Here is a 15,274-nt window from a genome sequence, read left to right on the forward strand (position 1 = left end):
ATTGCTGCTTTTGCCCCACCTCAGTGCAGCGGTCAGGGGCTGTGTGTAACAGCATGATTATACAAGCTTTCTTTCCACAGCCCTTTGGGTCATCAGGATATCCTCTGTTCTCTGCTCACAGTAGCTGCAGTACTCTCAGATCAGAAAAACAGGCCCTATGAAATGTCTCTCTGAAGAGGTAAAGAAGATTGATGCGGGGAGGGGAGGATGTGGGGGTAGGAATTGAGAGCATCTGAATGCAGAGGTGCGAGATGGGGAAAGGTGTGGAAGGTAGGAATTCTGGGTAGCTCTGAAGATTAAGCTTACCTAGCAGATAAATTAAGGATTTATCATCTGGGACACCAGAATATGGGATAAAGAAAGGATTAACCAGGGCATCAGAGCAGGAGGAAAAATTCAGGGACAAAGAGAAAGAATTTATGAATGTGAATCAGTAAAACAGGATTAGTGAAGCCTAAAGGGGAAGATTTGGAGGTAAGAGAGTGAGGTTTTCAGGGAGGAGGAAGGGAACAGAATACAACTGGGGAAAGGCAGGCAAAGCCTGGAAGAAAAATGAAAGTAGATTAAAGTACAAGAGGTTTTTTTTGTTGCTCGTGGAAGGGCTGATGGTTAGAACACGCTGATAGAATGAAGTATTGTTTCAGGGGTATGTCTGCTATCAGGAGACATGATTAGGTATAAGCAAACTTCCTGAAACCTCCCTCCTGTAAACACAGTCATGCCAGGAGGTCTTGAGCTTTCACTGTCAAGGGGGTAGCAATAAGCCACACACCTTTGTCACTGAATCAGTGAATCCTGCTTGCTTTGTATTTGTATTTAATATTTCACCTTCTACTGCTTTCTTCTGGAATGCTTTGGTATCCTTTGCTTGTCTTTGAGGAGAGAACTGCTGTGGCTTCTCAGTGAGGCCTGTATTTGGTAACAAACCCTGCCTTTCTGCTGCAGTTACCTGGAGGCAAAGGATTTTGGTTAATTGCCAGGCAGGCAGTGTTTGCTCTTCAGTGTCCTCGGGCTCAACTCACACACGTGTGCAGGAGTAAAAGGAGCCTTCTCAAGAGAGCTGCAGCTCCTCCTTGCTATGGAACATCCTTCTGTGGCTTTTCACCACACCGCACAAGGTCTTAACAGTTGTTTTGTAATTCATAGTCCTTCCTAATGACAACCAAGGCTCAGTTTTGGGGACTGCTCCTCTTCCAGCCTGTGTGGGGCCGGTACCAGTGTTAGTGGCGATGCACCTTCAGCAGCTCATTTGCTGTGAGCGCTGTTCTGCTCCCTGGCCAGCATCAGTGCGGTGGTTCCTTGTGCTTTCCCCCCCGGTTGTTTTATCAGTCTGTCTAGGGTTTTTTGTTTGTTTGTTTTTTAAACACTTATCGTGTATACTTCTATGGACACGTACTGGCAAGAAAGAAGGAACCAACTCTGTATGTTTGATCTGCGCCTTGCACAATACAGAGTGACTTCTATACTTTACTGAAAGGCAAATGCTAAGTAAGTTTGATTTATAAAGTGTGACTATAACTTGATTTGTCAGGCTTTTTTGCTGTGAATCACCTGTCTCTGCCCACATGGACACCGACATATTCTTCATGTATCTATATATACCATTACATGCTTATGGTTTATTTTAATGTTTTTATTGTTGCAAAATAAGTGATAATTTTTTCAAACACTTGTTAAAAATAACACAGTTCTAAATATTGTTTAGTTCTCTCATTGTGGTAACGTTAGAGATTAAAACTGCTAGGTGGGGCTTTGATTTCATGCATGTTGTTTTCCTCTTGGACACAGGCATGGCAACTAAAAGTGTACGTTTCCTGAGCAAAGTAGTTGTGACAAAAGAAAGTAGAGCCCATAATGAATATGTTGGCACCTTGACAGTATTCAAAAGAGTGACTTACTGAAGATGGCAAAATTAAATTGGCAATTGCTCACTAGGGAACTGGGATTTCTTTGTTGTTTGCGTTTAAGTGTCACAAGAATATTGATTTCTCCTCCTGAGGGATGTTCTGTCGTCTTTTCCTGAAAAGCAGGAGGTAAGAATAGAGCTGAGCTGCCTTGAAACAACTCGGCGAACATTTGAAAAACCTAAAGTACTCGTTTTAACTCTATTCTTGTCATACATCACTTAAATTTTGAACAATATGAGGTCAACCTCATATCACCTGCCTGGGTCAAATTAGGATATCTTGGGAGGATGTTGGGGACCTAGGCCATCCAATTGCTCCTGCATAGTGAGAAGGAAATGAGATCTCAGAGAAGAACTTCCTGTGATGTCATGTAACCGCTTATGACGCCACTGGAGTTATTCTTTCCTTTCCTTTGTCTTACTCTCAGGAGTTCAGCCTCATAGGCTGTGTAAAGGGACTGGTATTGCGGGAAGCTACGCATGGTGGAATTACCATTCGGTGTACCCTACCTGTGCAGGGAAATTGGGAAACAAAATGGATTACACCAAGTATGCAGGGAGCTCCAAACTGGGGTGAAGGAATCCATCGCCCCAAGGTTTACCTTGCTCCAAAACAAATATGAGAATGATGGGAGGGAGCTTTTTTTTCTTCCGCCCCTTTCTGCCCTAAGCTCTCACTGCTGCATCCACAGGGTAAGGCATTTTGAATGCTTTGATGTACCTGGATAGGAGGAGGGCAGGTTGCACAGAAGGAAAGAGTCAGGTTTTTCTGCAGGCCATAAAGGAGCATCTCAGCTCTCGCATGTAAGAAACCGCTGGCTTTGGGCTGAACAAAACTAATGACCTTAGAGAATATTTCTATGCAGGAGAGGCATATAATCCTTCTAAGCCATGATAACAGCTGTGCGGAAATCTAGAGAAGTGACCTAAATTTACAACTTCATTCAGGAACTGTCTGATTCCACTAGTGACTAAATGTTAGTCATTTATAGGAGGAACTTCCATTTAGTTAGTTAACAGTTGTATTTGTCAACAGCAAAAACCTAAGATAGAATTTTTGAGATGGAAAAAAAGAATGTAGACTTACAAGTCTGCTCTGAGCATGCAGCTCTTTTTATTCCGTGCAAAATGGCTTTTCCAGGTAGGGATGGCTCATGAGAGCTCTAAAAAGTAGAACCTAAAAGCTACTGCTACACTTTCCTCATCCTTTTAGCTGTGTTACAAATGAACACTTAAGTGCATGATAGAGTTTTTCAGTGGGGCTTCAGCCATATGCAGCTGTTGTCTAGAATCAAGCTGGCATTTTTTTCTAAACCTGGATTTTTGTAAGCCAGAATTCTACAATGTCAGCCTCCATGTTTAATTACTGTATGGCCTGTGGGAATGATATTGCATGTGGTAGCTCACATTCTGACAGCTTTATTTTCACAAAGTAAGTGTTAATGCCTGAATAAAACATATGGTGTGGAGCTCATAGGACAAATTATTTAATAGACTGCTGATACTGAAGGTTAGTATTCCTAGAAACTCTTAGTATATAGAATAGCTTATCTATGGTGCTTCTTGAGATTATTTATGTTAGTATATTTAAAAGTACCGGTTTGGATCAGAGTTTTGTTCTTCAGGGTGTTCTATAGGTCAGTGAGATCTCAGTGTAATATTTCTACTCTTAAAATGCTCCTTTCTGCTGAAAATTCTGCAGGTTCCTTTTTCAAAGCAGAGATTGGGTTTCAGGAATCAGAATTCCTGCCAGGACTGATGGCCTTGGTGGCAATTAAATCATTCCCGGTTCTTTTAGTAATACACCATATACTGCATAGCTTGGATGCTGCTGAAGTTGAGGTGTGATAGATGTACGAGCCTGTAATGCTAAGTAGCATGGAAATTGTAGAAGCTCCTGGGAACGGTAACTCACTGTCAGTCTTTTTCTCGGGGAATCATTGTAATTCTGAGCAGGGGCTCACGCTCTCCATGGCATAATGGAATAAATTCTGCAGTAACTTCTCCCCAATTCCTTGTCAGTGTTAACATCTCCTCTTGGCCTGGAGTACCCTTCATTCCCATTTGTATTCAGGCAGATACTACTGCAGCTCACACTTGAAAATACTAATTGGTTGAAAATTAATTCAATTTTTAAAATTATTACTTGTTTTTTTTTATTTTTAAGTGATTTTTTTTTTTCAGACTGGGGTTAATTTCTTGTAATATCAGCTGCCCTTTAATGGTTGCTACTCCCTCATAAGCAGATTTAGTTCAGTGATATAAACCATGGTTGAGGATTTTACATAGGCCAAGACCGTTTCTCTTGGCTGCTGTAGGAATTGATACAGTGTGAAAAAGCAATAAGCCTGCTCAGGTCCAGACCTTTTATGTGAAATAGGTGTCTGTTTTCCCGTCCAATCACCAGTAAAGTAGAGACTATATACTGTAAATATGAATGTTGCCTGCTAACAAGTTATTCTGTGCCCTGCTGTATTCCTTTTTGAAAAGTTTTCTGGGCAAGTAAAAAAGCTTCGCCACACAATCTTCCTAGTGTGATCACCTGTTATAGGTGCCCACCACGACAATGGCCATTTTCGTGTCCAAGTCTGTCATTACCCAGAGACTTTCAGCAGGTCCTTCTCTTACAATATGCTGGAGATCAGAAAAAAACCAAAGATCTCACCAAAGACCCTTTTGGTACCTGTTCTCCCTGAACAAACTGTGTCTTTTGTATGAATATTTCAGTAACATGAATTTTTATACAAAATCTGTGTTTATGCCAGTGAAGTCATTATTTTGATTTACTTAAAAATAATCAGATGCCTGCCCTTTTTGCCCCTGATTTGTGAGTATATGCATCCACAAGCACACAGACATGTCATAAGAGGATTGACTCAGTATTCATCCTTGTTTCCCTCCTATAACCATTTATGAATACTAGTAAGAGCATTTTTTTATTAAACATGCATATAATAGAGCACATTTTTTAGTGTCTTTTAAGAGAGTCACATATCGAGTGCAGGATACTGACATTAGGAAATCTCACAGTGGCTAGGCTGAATGTTAAAGGGGTTATCTTTTTTTTGTGCACAGAAGTGTAAACCGCTGTTGTCTGAGGACAAGAAGAGCTGTATTACACCCAGAAAGTTGACTGCCCAATGCTCTCCCTTTTCTTATTTAAAAGTACAATTCAGAGTAGGGTACAGGAGACCATAAGGTGGAACAGCTCTGTAACTGCTGGTTTAGCATGCAGAGAAGACTGACAGATAGTGAGCCGCTGCAGTTTGTCTGACTTTAAAGAAGCATCACCCTCAGGTATGATTACCTCTGCCGGGAAGCTTTTCAACATAGAATATTTCAGCTGCTTTTCTTCTAATTTCTATGGCAGGAAGACACCATTCCCAAGATTTGTTTGAATCTGCTGAAAATAGTTACCTTTGACTCCTCATTCATGCTGCAGGCATAGAGGATTTGGGGAAAAAACACCTAGCAATTAATGGCTGCACTTTCTAAAATAATCCCACTTCCCATCATCGCTGCCGCTGAGGACAGCGGCTGCAGGCAGCAGCTGTGACTGATGTGGCAGTCCATGCTGTGTGCCTCTGGCAGATGTCAGCACGAACCAGCTATAATGGTACAAATGCCAAGTTGTAGTTTCAGTGTATCAGTGAAGCAAAATATGACCAGACAAGAGAAATTCAGTTGTCCTAAGATCTGTTCTGCAAAGACAGCAAGACTTAAAAGAGTGGGTTGAAGCCTTCTTTGAGAGCCTAGAGCCATAACAGCAGGAGAGAGAAACTAGAAATGGTGTCTTCTCCTGATGTATAGACCAGACGTTCCTCTGCAACCAGCCTCCCTCTAACTTCTAAAAGAGTACCTAAACTATTTAAATTTCCCATCCACATTTACCTTGCATTTGTAAATGATCCCGTTGCAGAATCTTCATAATCAGCTATCCTTCAGGTTATATATGTTGCTGTCCTTCCGTTGCATTAATCACTGGAGTTCTTTTCTCTTTTGTCTGAAAACAGTCATACCGTATGATCAGAAAATGAATGCACTGAAAATGCAACACTGCAAATTAAACACATGGATAAAGGCTTGCGGCTTCGGTAGTCTGTGTTAACATGTGACAAGAGAGAATAGTAAACTGAGAAGGAGTTCTCCTGTGAATTCAGTGCCCCCATTATCTCTCCTCCTTTATCCGAAGGGCTGAGGAAACCTTTTTTGTTAGCCAAGACAGCTTGGTGCTTCGGCTTAATTTTCATTGCATAATTTTAAATACAGATCCTGTCTACAGTGCTGCAATTAATGGATAGCCTAAAGACTTATTATTTCAAACTAATTGATATGTAAGAAAGTTTAAATAACATAAGTGATAAGAAATTTTTAGGAATAACTTCTGTAACTAACTCAGAATAATCTTTTTGCTGATCTATAGAGTAGCAGATGACTTAATCAGTCACTCACCATCGCTAAATCTAATGCTTGTCTGTATTTCTGTAGTGTTAAATACAATTACATGAGATGAGGAAAAGATGGTATTTTATAGTCATTGTTCTAAAAGGTTTTTTTGCAAGGTAATAATCTCGTTCATTTCTGATATTTGCCTACCATCATTCAGAATACTCCCAAAATTCAAGATAAATTTCTGTTATCCTCAACAAAAATGTGTACTCTACACATATTTTAAATAGAGCTTTAAACCAAGCAACCAATGTTTTTAAAGTATTCTTTTCCTTCCTCAAAGAACTTCATCACTTATGAAAGGCATTTATTTTTCTTGGACTTGGCAGTGCTAGGTTGACGGTTGGGCTTGATGATCTTAAAGGTCTTTTCCAACCTAAACGATTCTATGATTCTATGACTCTAGTGTTCATTAAACTTATCTTCAACTAGATTGTGATCATATTTGGCATCACAGAATACGCTGTAAAGTTGTAAGACCTCTCAAGAACTTTTTAATGCTTTTGGAAGATGTCAAGTACCAAAGTAATAATAAAACACTGATAGAGTATTAAAAAGATAAGTTCTTATAATGGAAAGAAGTTTTGCTCTACTGCCAATTTTTTTTTTCTTAAATAAGGTTTTGCATGGTACAAAACTTTTCCAAGATAGAAGCTACCAAAAGTGATACACATAAATGAAATCAGATTAAAAACAAATCAGAGCTCTAAGGAGATCATGTTATACATTTTGACGGCATGCCTCTCAGTGGAAAAAAAAGCAAAGGACTTAGTGAAGTTCCATGAGATTCATCTCAGTTCAGGCTTCACCCTCTGGTGAACTGAACTTGGATGAACTGTATTAACTTCAGAAGGAGAGGAGGCAGGGACCAAATCCAGCACACACTGATGTTAATGGAAAAGCTCACTCTTCCTGTAGGCTGGAGATGTGGATGAGGCCCCAGTGTGACCTCTGCGTGCTGTGGCCCACTTGAGATCGGTGGGGAAGGGAGGTTCCAAAGGAACTGAAGTGGTTGTAAGTTGTAGTATCCCTTATTTTCCTGTCTCTGCTGGCTCTAGGGAATTTGCCTATTTCTTTTCCTATCAACAGGAAGGTCTGACCGCAAAACCCAACTGTGCTATTGGCAATATCATTAAGAGATCTGTTCAAGAGGACTTTAAGATGTCCGGCTGCACGGAAAATGAAAGGCATACCATAGCACAGACTGAAACACGCAAGCGCTATGACACACACATTTTTTGTCACCATAACTCACTGAAGATATTCCATCACACTTGAGAAGACCTGACCTCAGGATCTGTGCAGGCTGGTGGGGCTGCAGCATGCTCAGGGTGTTAGTCCTTCACCCATAATAAGCATTAAGAGAGCAAAACACCTTCAGAGGTTTCCCTTCTTCATGGAGCTCAGGTGCTCAACAGAAACCCGCATCAGGTTGTACACAGAGAAAGGTGGGCAGGCCTGGACACGAGAACGGCATCTGACCTCCTCTGCGGGAATTTGTTATCTCTACCTGTCTGTTGAAGGAGGCTTGGATTTGAAGCAGCAACCTGGTCCTGTTTCCTACACCCTTTCATGCCTTGCAGCTTCCGTAAATTGCTAAGACAGGACAGTTGAAAATCCTGAACCTCTGAAACGCAGCATTTGCACTGCTCCTTTGTGAGTCAGATTAGCTTCAGATCGCTGTTTGGGAAGGAGCGTGCACTTCATGCCAGTTTGTGCCAGGGGTTCTTTCCTTTGACCTGGTTAGCTTGTGCCTGTACTTATATGGTTGCCGGTATTGTAGATCCAAAGCCCATCAAAGTCAATCACTGTCTTGTAGACTTAAGTGAACTTTGGGTATGCCCTTTAACAGGCATGAGTTCAAGCAACTCTGTGCAGCAGGGGTACAGGCTTTCTCTTGTTTATCTAGCTTTATGCAGTTACTTTATATGTCAGTTTTTGCATTGCAGGATGCTTACTGAACATCATTGAAATAAAGTTTTCTGCATGGTTCATTTAAACTTGATGGGTAATTAGAGAGTTGCACGAGTTTGCAGTAGTCAGCGTTAATATGACCTTTGAAAAAAATGTTTAAATAAAAACCAACTGAACTGAAATATTAATTCTTTGAACTTAATCATGAGGATGGCTCCATTAACCTCCCATTGCATAGTACTACTTAATCTAAGTAATAGCAGTACAGACGAGAAGAGGAGGGTTTTTTCCTTTTAAGTTCGTTGTAGTATTGGGAAGTAAAAACCTTGAGGCTATTTTTAATTAGGTTGAACCTCTGGGCAGTGCCGCTCTTACATTAAGCTATAAAGTTTTTAAGAGTTGCAGTTAAAATTCCACACTAATTTTGCTCCTCAAGTCAAAAAAAAAAAAAAAAAAAAAAGTGTGTTGTGTAATACAGCTCGAAAGAACGAGAAGTGGTGGGTATATGGATGAAATAATGGTGGAAATAGAGAGATGTTAAGATAATAGTAATATATAAACCCAGAGCAGCCATAAACGGTATCGGACTCTGTATCCTTGGTAGCAATGATACATCTCCATTTGATGTTCATTATATAATAATGAACATATACATGAATATATACATTTGAATCGAGTCCCAGCTTTTTGTCATCGTTAAACTCAGCCTCAAAACTTTCCTGAAACTTGGAAGTACAAAGGCCAAAATACTGATCCATCATTTCTGGAAGATGGAAAATGAGGGACAGTAGCTCTGTCTCCACCGTTAAACTTCTGCCAGGTTCTGAATAGATTTTTTTCATTAGCTTGTTATGTTAGAAAATAACAGGTCGGTCACTAAATTGGCTCATCATTTGGAGAGAGTCAATGCACATCTCTGCTAATAGTAAATAGGAAGCCAGATTCATGTTGTTAATGAGTTAGGAAATATGTTGGAATAGCCTTCGTTGTTACAAGGGATTACAGAGCTGCAACTACTTGAAAAGATTTTCAAAGAAACTTCTAAGGCTTTGATCTTTATTCAGAGAGTGCTTGCTTTCTAGTCTAAAAACATTCATTTTTAACAGGATATTAACAGAAGGACTGACTGCTCAGTAATTTTCCAAGCAGACTTTTCAGTGAGGCTCCAGCCTGCAGAGGCTTTCTGATGTGAAAAGGTGCAGTCAGTGCAAGGCAAACTTCAAAGTGCAGCATCAGGCTTTATCAGTGTGATTGTTTTTTGAACTAATGATGGCTTACTTCTAAACCTCTATGCAGTTCCCTGACAATTATCAATGACATGGAAATTATAGTGAGCATGTACCTTAAGAAACATGCCGTCTCAAGATACACAGACCTCAGTGTGTGTTAGGAGCTCTTATTACTCTGAACAGGCTTGAGAGTCTGGGCTGAGTAGGAAGGGCAGAGCAGGATATCGCAGTGAAAGGAGGTGCCAGACTTAATCATAGGATGACTCTGTTCCTTTTCCACTGAGTAGCGCAGTGATGCCACTAGAGAGAGACAGAGAAATAGATTATTTATTTCCTTTTCATTGTCGTATTTGAGAAGAAATCTCTGTGCTCGGAGGGAATTTGCTGCGATACTGATGGGGACCTGTTAGAGGTGTCCTGCCAAGAGTCAGAAACAGGCCACGCAATAATTATCTATTAGCAAGGTGGATGTGAGAGACTGAAAAAGACTTTGTTAAACTGTATTCAGAGTTCAGTTTAGGCAAGGATCCAAAAGCTGTGGTGTGGGTTTCACCACATTGTTTTCAGATCTGTTCTTCATCAGCTCCTGAGCCCTCACACAGGAGGCCTTAAGCACCTGAAGCTTTCTTTTCTTGTCCTCTCCTCTTTCAAAAATAGCCAGAATCTCTCGCTCTGTGGGACAGCACCACTTCTAGGCAAAACACACTACACATAAAGTGGCCCCGCGGATTCCAGGGCCCCCTGGAGACATCCTTCTCGGCTGCTGTGGTGCTGCACAGCTCGCAGAGTCCCGCGTTCTCCGGTCCACCCGGGATTTGAAATATTTCTGGAATATATTGTTGCTGTTATAACCTCAAGATGTCATTTAAAAGGAGTTTCCAAGGGACTGTTATGACCTCTTGAGCTGAGAATTACAATACTGCTACTCTTCCAAGGCCTGTGCTGTTGGACAGTCAGCTGCCTGTTTACAGGATGCCTTGGAGGCATCGTGGAAGTGGAAAAAATCACTTGTTAGAAGGTAATGGATGCACTGATTTTTTTGTTGTTGTTGTTTGTTTTGAAGACAGTACCCAAAATATGGACAGCACTTCATAGAAGGAATAATTAAGAAGCTCTATTTGAGCTACGTCACTGGAGTTACTTATCCTGGATCCACCCCTATAAACTAAGGGCAGTATCTGATGATAGATCAGACATCAGAGTTTCTCTGGATTTATTGCATTGAAACTGAGCAGATTCTCTTTTGCTTACAGTGAAGATGGCTTATTCCAGTGATAATGAAACAGAGCAGAATCTAGCCTTAAAATGTTATACATGCTGATGGAGAGGCGATTTTTTTCCCATTCATACCAGCTCAAATTATCTTTATTCATATGCATCATGAGATGCATAGGTCACGTATTTATAGAGTCATCAAACAAACACTTGACAGTTTAAGAAAGCATTTTATCCACAAAAGGAAACAATTACACAAAACAGTCATCAGAAAGAAGAGTGCTTCCAAGTATACAGCCTACAAGGCACAGAGCAGGGCTTTGCATGAGAATAAACTGCTGTACTGATGAAGAAATAGGAAACAAAGTTATTGTGAAGAATATCCTCCCATAGAATTCAGTACAAGCTCCCTCTTTAAAGAAAATGCAAGACAACTGAAGTTACTAATAACAATACAACTACTGGTAGGAAAAGATCACCAGTTTAGGCTTTTGCTGTAAGGAGCTTCTCTAACTCAAAAGTTTTCAGCAGGTACCGTACAGGCATATGTATATATAATACACATATAACCTGGGCAACACTCATGGGCATCTCATCACTCAAGCATTTATTTTTTAATTAGCTATTGGAATAGATGTTGGTTTACTATACAGAAATAAGATACGAGTTTCTTTACGAGAGTGTTAACATCTAGGAGCCCAGGTCCCAGGTTTTTTCACAGTCCCATTGGTTTAATTGAGGTTGCAGTTAATAAAGGTGGAGACACAGATTGATGAAGGCCCCAAGGTTACAGTCTAATGCCTTGAGACAGCAGATATTAAAGGACTCATTTATATGGGGACTTGTACCTTAGGGAGGCATAGCAAATCACCTTTGCTTTAACAGGAAGAAACGCAAAGCTGAAACATGGAAGATAACAGTCAGGGGAAGTCGAAGGGGGAATAAGGGAAGATAACTCAGTATGCAGCTTCTAGACTCCTTGGCCTGTGACGTGCTTCAGGTGTTACGGTGATTTTTTCAAGCCCATCTTGGGACAATTTCTGAAGGAGAGCATCTGGACTGTGCAACCTGTTGACATGGGAAGGCATCAAAAATACAGCTACTCCTGAGCAAGCGCCCCTGGTCTCAGGAATAGCATGGAGACCCTGCAGGGTGGGAATAGCGGCTTGGTGGGTTAGATCTTGTGTGAAGAACTAGGGGAGCTTCATCTGGGAGAAAAAGGGTGTGGAGTGGAGAGGAAGTCCTGGAGCTGGTGTCTCTCCTGTCTGTGTTGGTCTGAAGAGTAACCATTATTTGAAAATGCAGTGATGGGCATGCAGAGACTGAGATGTCCTTGTCTGAGGACAGGAATCATTAACGGGAGCTTTCCAGTCAGCGTAAAGACATTTCCCGCACCGGCTGTCGTTTACCTAGCGCAATGCCGTTCCCTGCCCTGTCTCTGATACTGAGCGCCCTTAGGTTTTCTTTAATGATTGCACACTGCAGCATCTTATGAGATCAAACCTCAGCTACCCGAACAGTTTCATTTCATGCTTAGCTATATTGTCTATGAGTAGCTATGTTAAGCCCAAATATTAACAAGGTGGCCTGTTCCTTTTTGCACTTGCTTGCAGTCACTGGGAGGAAAAGAAAAAGAGAGCATTTAGGTGCTCTCTGCACGTGTAGAGATGTTAACTCCTTTCCCAGGCCTGGATAAACAGCTTCCCAAGAAACTGCGTTTCCCAGCTGCTTTCTTTGGGCCATTCTTCCACACGGCAGAGGTGGGTATATCGCTTTTGGAAAGGTTCTGCAGAGGAGTCCCGGGTTCTCCTCAAACCCATCATCCTCACCTCAAGTCACCATCTCCTGCAACCCCCGTAGCACGCCGAGTGCTGCAGAGGGACTGCAGCCATGAGGCACGAGGACAACTAAGCAGTGGTTACTCCTTTGCCTTCCCAGCAGAAATCTGCTTAGTGGAGGGAATAACATGGTCCTTAATAAGAAACTCCTTCTGTTTCCAATTAAACAAAAATTGCTGCCTATAAATCACTTGATCCCTGAGCTCTGTTCCTCAGTTTCACTCTCCCTGTTATTGAGCCTCCATCTGCTTTTAACAATTCTTGCTACTTATATGTCTTTTAATGCTCTATCCCTCCAGAATGGCTTTCTAATTAAGTAAGCTCTGAAAATGAAAAGCAGCAGAACAGCAGCTTGCTTGCTCTCTGTACCCTTAATCTGGGAGTCCTCTATGTGCTATTTTGGAAGCTAAATTGAGGTCACTGACATTATGCATATTTGTTGTCTGATGCAGTCTTAAAAGCCCCAAATCCTCTATTCAAAATAATCTTTAGGCACATAGGTCAAACATTTGCAGGAAAAAAAATCAGTATTTGGACCTTTAGCAGATTCAGAGAAACAGAGGAGGAATGAGAAAGGGGCCACAATCTCAGACCAGTATTTCTGTTGCAATATGCTTTCACTGACCAGTGAAGAGATCAGTGTCACTGGTGTTAAGAAAATAAACAGTTCCAATGACATGTGAAAAGGAAAACGGGAGCTTTACTGAACAGAAATATCCTGCAAAGGTTGCGGTCCCCCTCTTGTTATGAATCATGTAGTAACCAGTTATTGCCTCTTGTCAAAATACATTCTGCTGAAATTGCACAGAAGAAATGAATGCACTTGAGCTTCTCATCAGTAAAACAAAAAGAACAGGTACTGTTTACATGGAATTAAATATTATACTGCATGTGGGTAGTGCTGTGGTAATTATGGGTACAAATTAATATCACACTTCAACTGGTGAAGAAATACAATAGCCAAATACCCCAAAAAAATTAATTATTTTGATATTTTGCTGCTCTCTGCCTCAAGGGGAAATAACGCAACTTACAAATTTTTCACATTTGGATTCAGAACTCAAAAATTGTTAAAATCTTTTTAAAAACTTGAGAATAAAGAGTTTGCTGATGGAAATGTCAGACATTGTTGGAGATACCAAACTGTTTAGTCCTCAGAGGGCATTTTTGCCTGGACTGTTGAGCTGGGATATTCTGAGTATTTTTCATTCATAATTCACTTCATCATTCAGAGCAAAAACAAGTGTGATCAGGAAAACAAAGTATTTATGAATAATGCAAAATACGATTTAAAAGGAGGGATAAAAGAAACACAAAACTCAAAAAATGGGCCTTACAGAAAAATTGCAAGTGGAATGGAAAATCTCAGACTTAAAAAAGTTTATCTTGAGTCATATCAAATTTTTAGTGGAAGAACTTAATCAAAACAAATACGTCCGTAAGGAATGTTTTTGATTCAAAAAAATTGCATTTTGGTGGGTTTTTTTTCACCAAAATGTGTGACCAGTTGTGTTACATACATAACTTTACCAAAACATTTTTACTTGAAGATTAATTCTTGAGATGCTTTTTAAGTGGTGACCCTTCCATTATTTTTGAATTGAAAATATATTTAAAAAAAAACATGTGAGCTGGAATGACCCCCAGTCCATGTGGAAGTGGGTTGGTTCTGCATCAGATAACTACCTGCCTCTGGCATGGGATCTTACATCAGGAGAATGATGCTACGAGGTCACACCGCTGTGCAGACCAAGCATGTGGCATCTCGAGCTGTATGGGGAAGGAAGAGAAGGGAAAATTGTTTGGAAAACACTTCCGTTACTAACTTCTGAAACACCACTTTTAAGGTACAACGGGAAGGAGCAGCAGCGTTCGCATTAAGAGCTTCAAAGGTGTTGCTGTGGCAGGAAGGGAGATGGGTTGGACATGGCTTCCCCCAAAATTTCCCTTTCCCTTGGGCTGCCAAAGTGAGGGGAAGGAGGTCAGATGGAAGTGGTGCTGCAGATCGGCCAGCTGCGTATCCGCCTCTTGTCTTCAAGCCATGGAGGCTGGCTGTAGGGTTCTACAGTACTTGCAGTAGACTTTCACAAGATGCTGGCAACAGCACCAGCCCACAGATGCATTCCCAAATTTGCTACGTGTGTGATAGGGCCACGTTTTAGTCCGCTGGTTGTTTTTAATGCATGCAGTAAGGTCTTTGCTCCTTACACCTGAGGTCCTAGATGCACATGCCATTTCTGTTTGTGCAGATACCCACTTCCCATGCCTTGAGCTACTGCAAAGCTTTTCTTAACTTTGCTCTACATCTGAAACTTCTGGCAGCTCATTATTAGGTTCTTATACCTCATTAGCCCAGCTTGCTTGCTTTTCCACAGTTATCGTAAAACAATCTTGCAATGAAAACAAATAAGATTCTGTAGCAGGAAAGAGGGATGAGGTGTATTTCAGATAGTGAGAAGGGAGAGGAGTTCAGTATTCAAAGCCTAAACTCAGGAACAAGATAATATGAAACACCGTAAATGTGGAATAATTAAGGATTAAAGGGTTTAGGACATTTATTTTATTTTTTAATTTTCTAATTTTTTGTAACCTAAACACTCTATGTGAACTTCAGCCCTCCTGGTAACTTGTGTTGGCAGCACGTTGCGGTTTTCATGTGATCGTTTTATTTTTGTTCTTGGTAGAAACAGAAGTTCATTAGATCACATTGCAAGTATGCAGAA

General features: G+C 40.8%; 1 protein-coding gene across 3 annotated transcripts in view; it reads left to right on the forward strand.

Annotated features, from left to right (window-relative positions):
• Positions 1–15,274, forward strand: part of PLCB1 (phospholipase C beta 1) — a 407,361-nt gene that overhangs the window by 383,787 nt on the left and 8,300 nt on the right. The gene's annotated exons all lie outside the window — the stretch shown is intronic.

This window comes from Nipponia nippon, unplaced genomic scaffold (genome assembly GCF_047370975.1).
Source record: "Nipponia nippon isolate SJK-2023a ecotype South Korea unplaced genomic scaffold, ASM4737097v1 scaffold_4, whole genome shotgun sequence".
NCBI classification, from domain to species: domain Eukaryota; kingdom Metazoa; phylum Chordata; class Aves; order Pelecaniformes; family Threskiornithidae; genus Nipponia; species Nipponia nippon.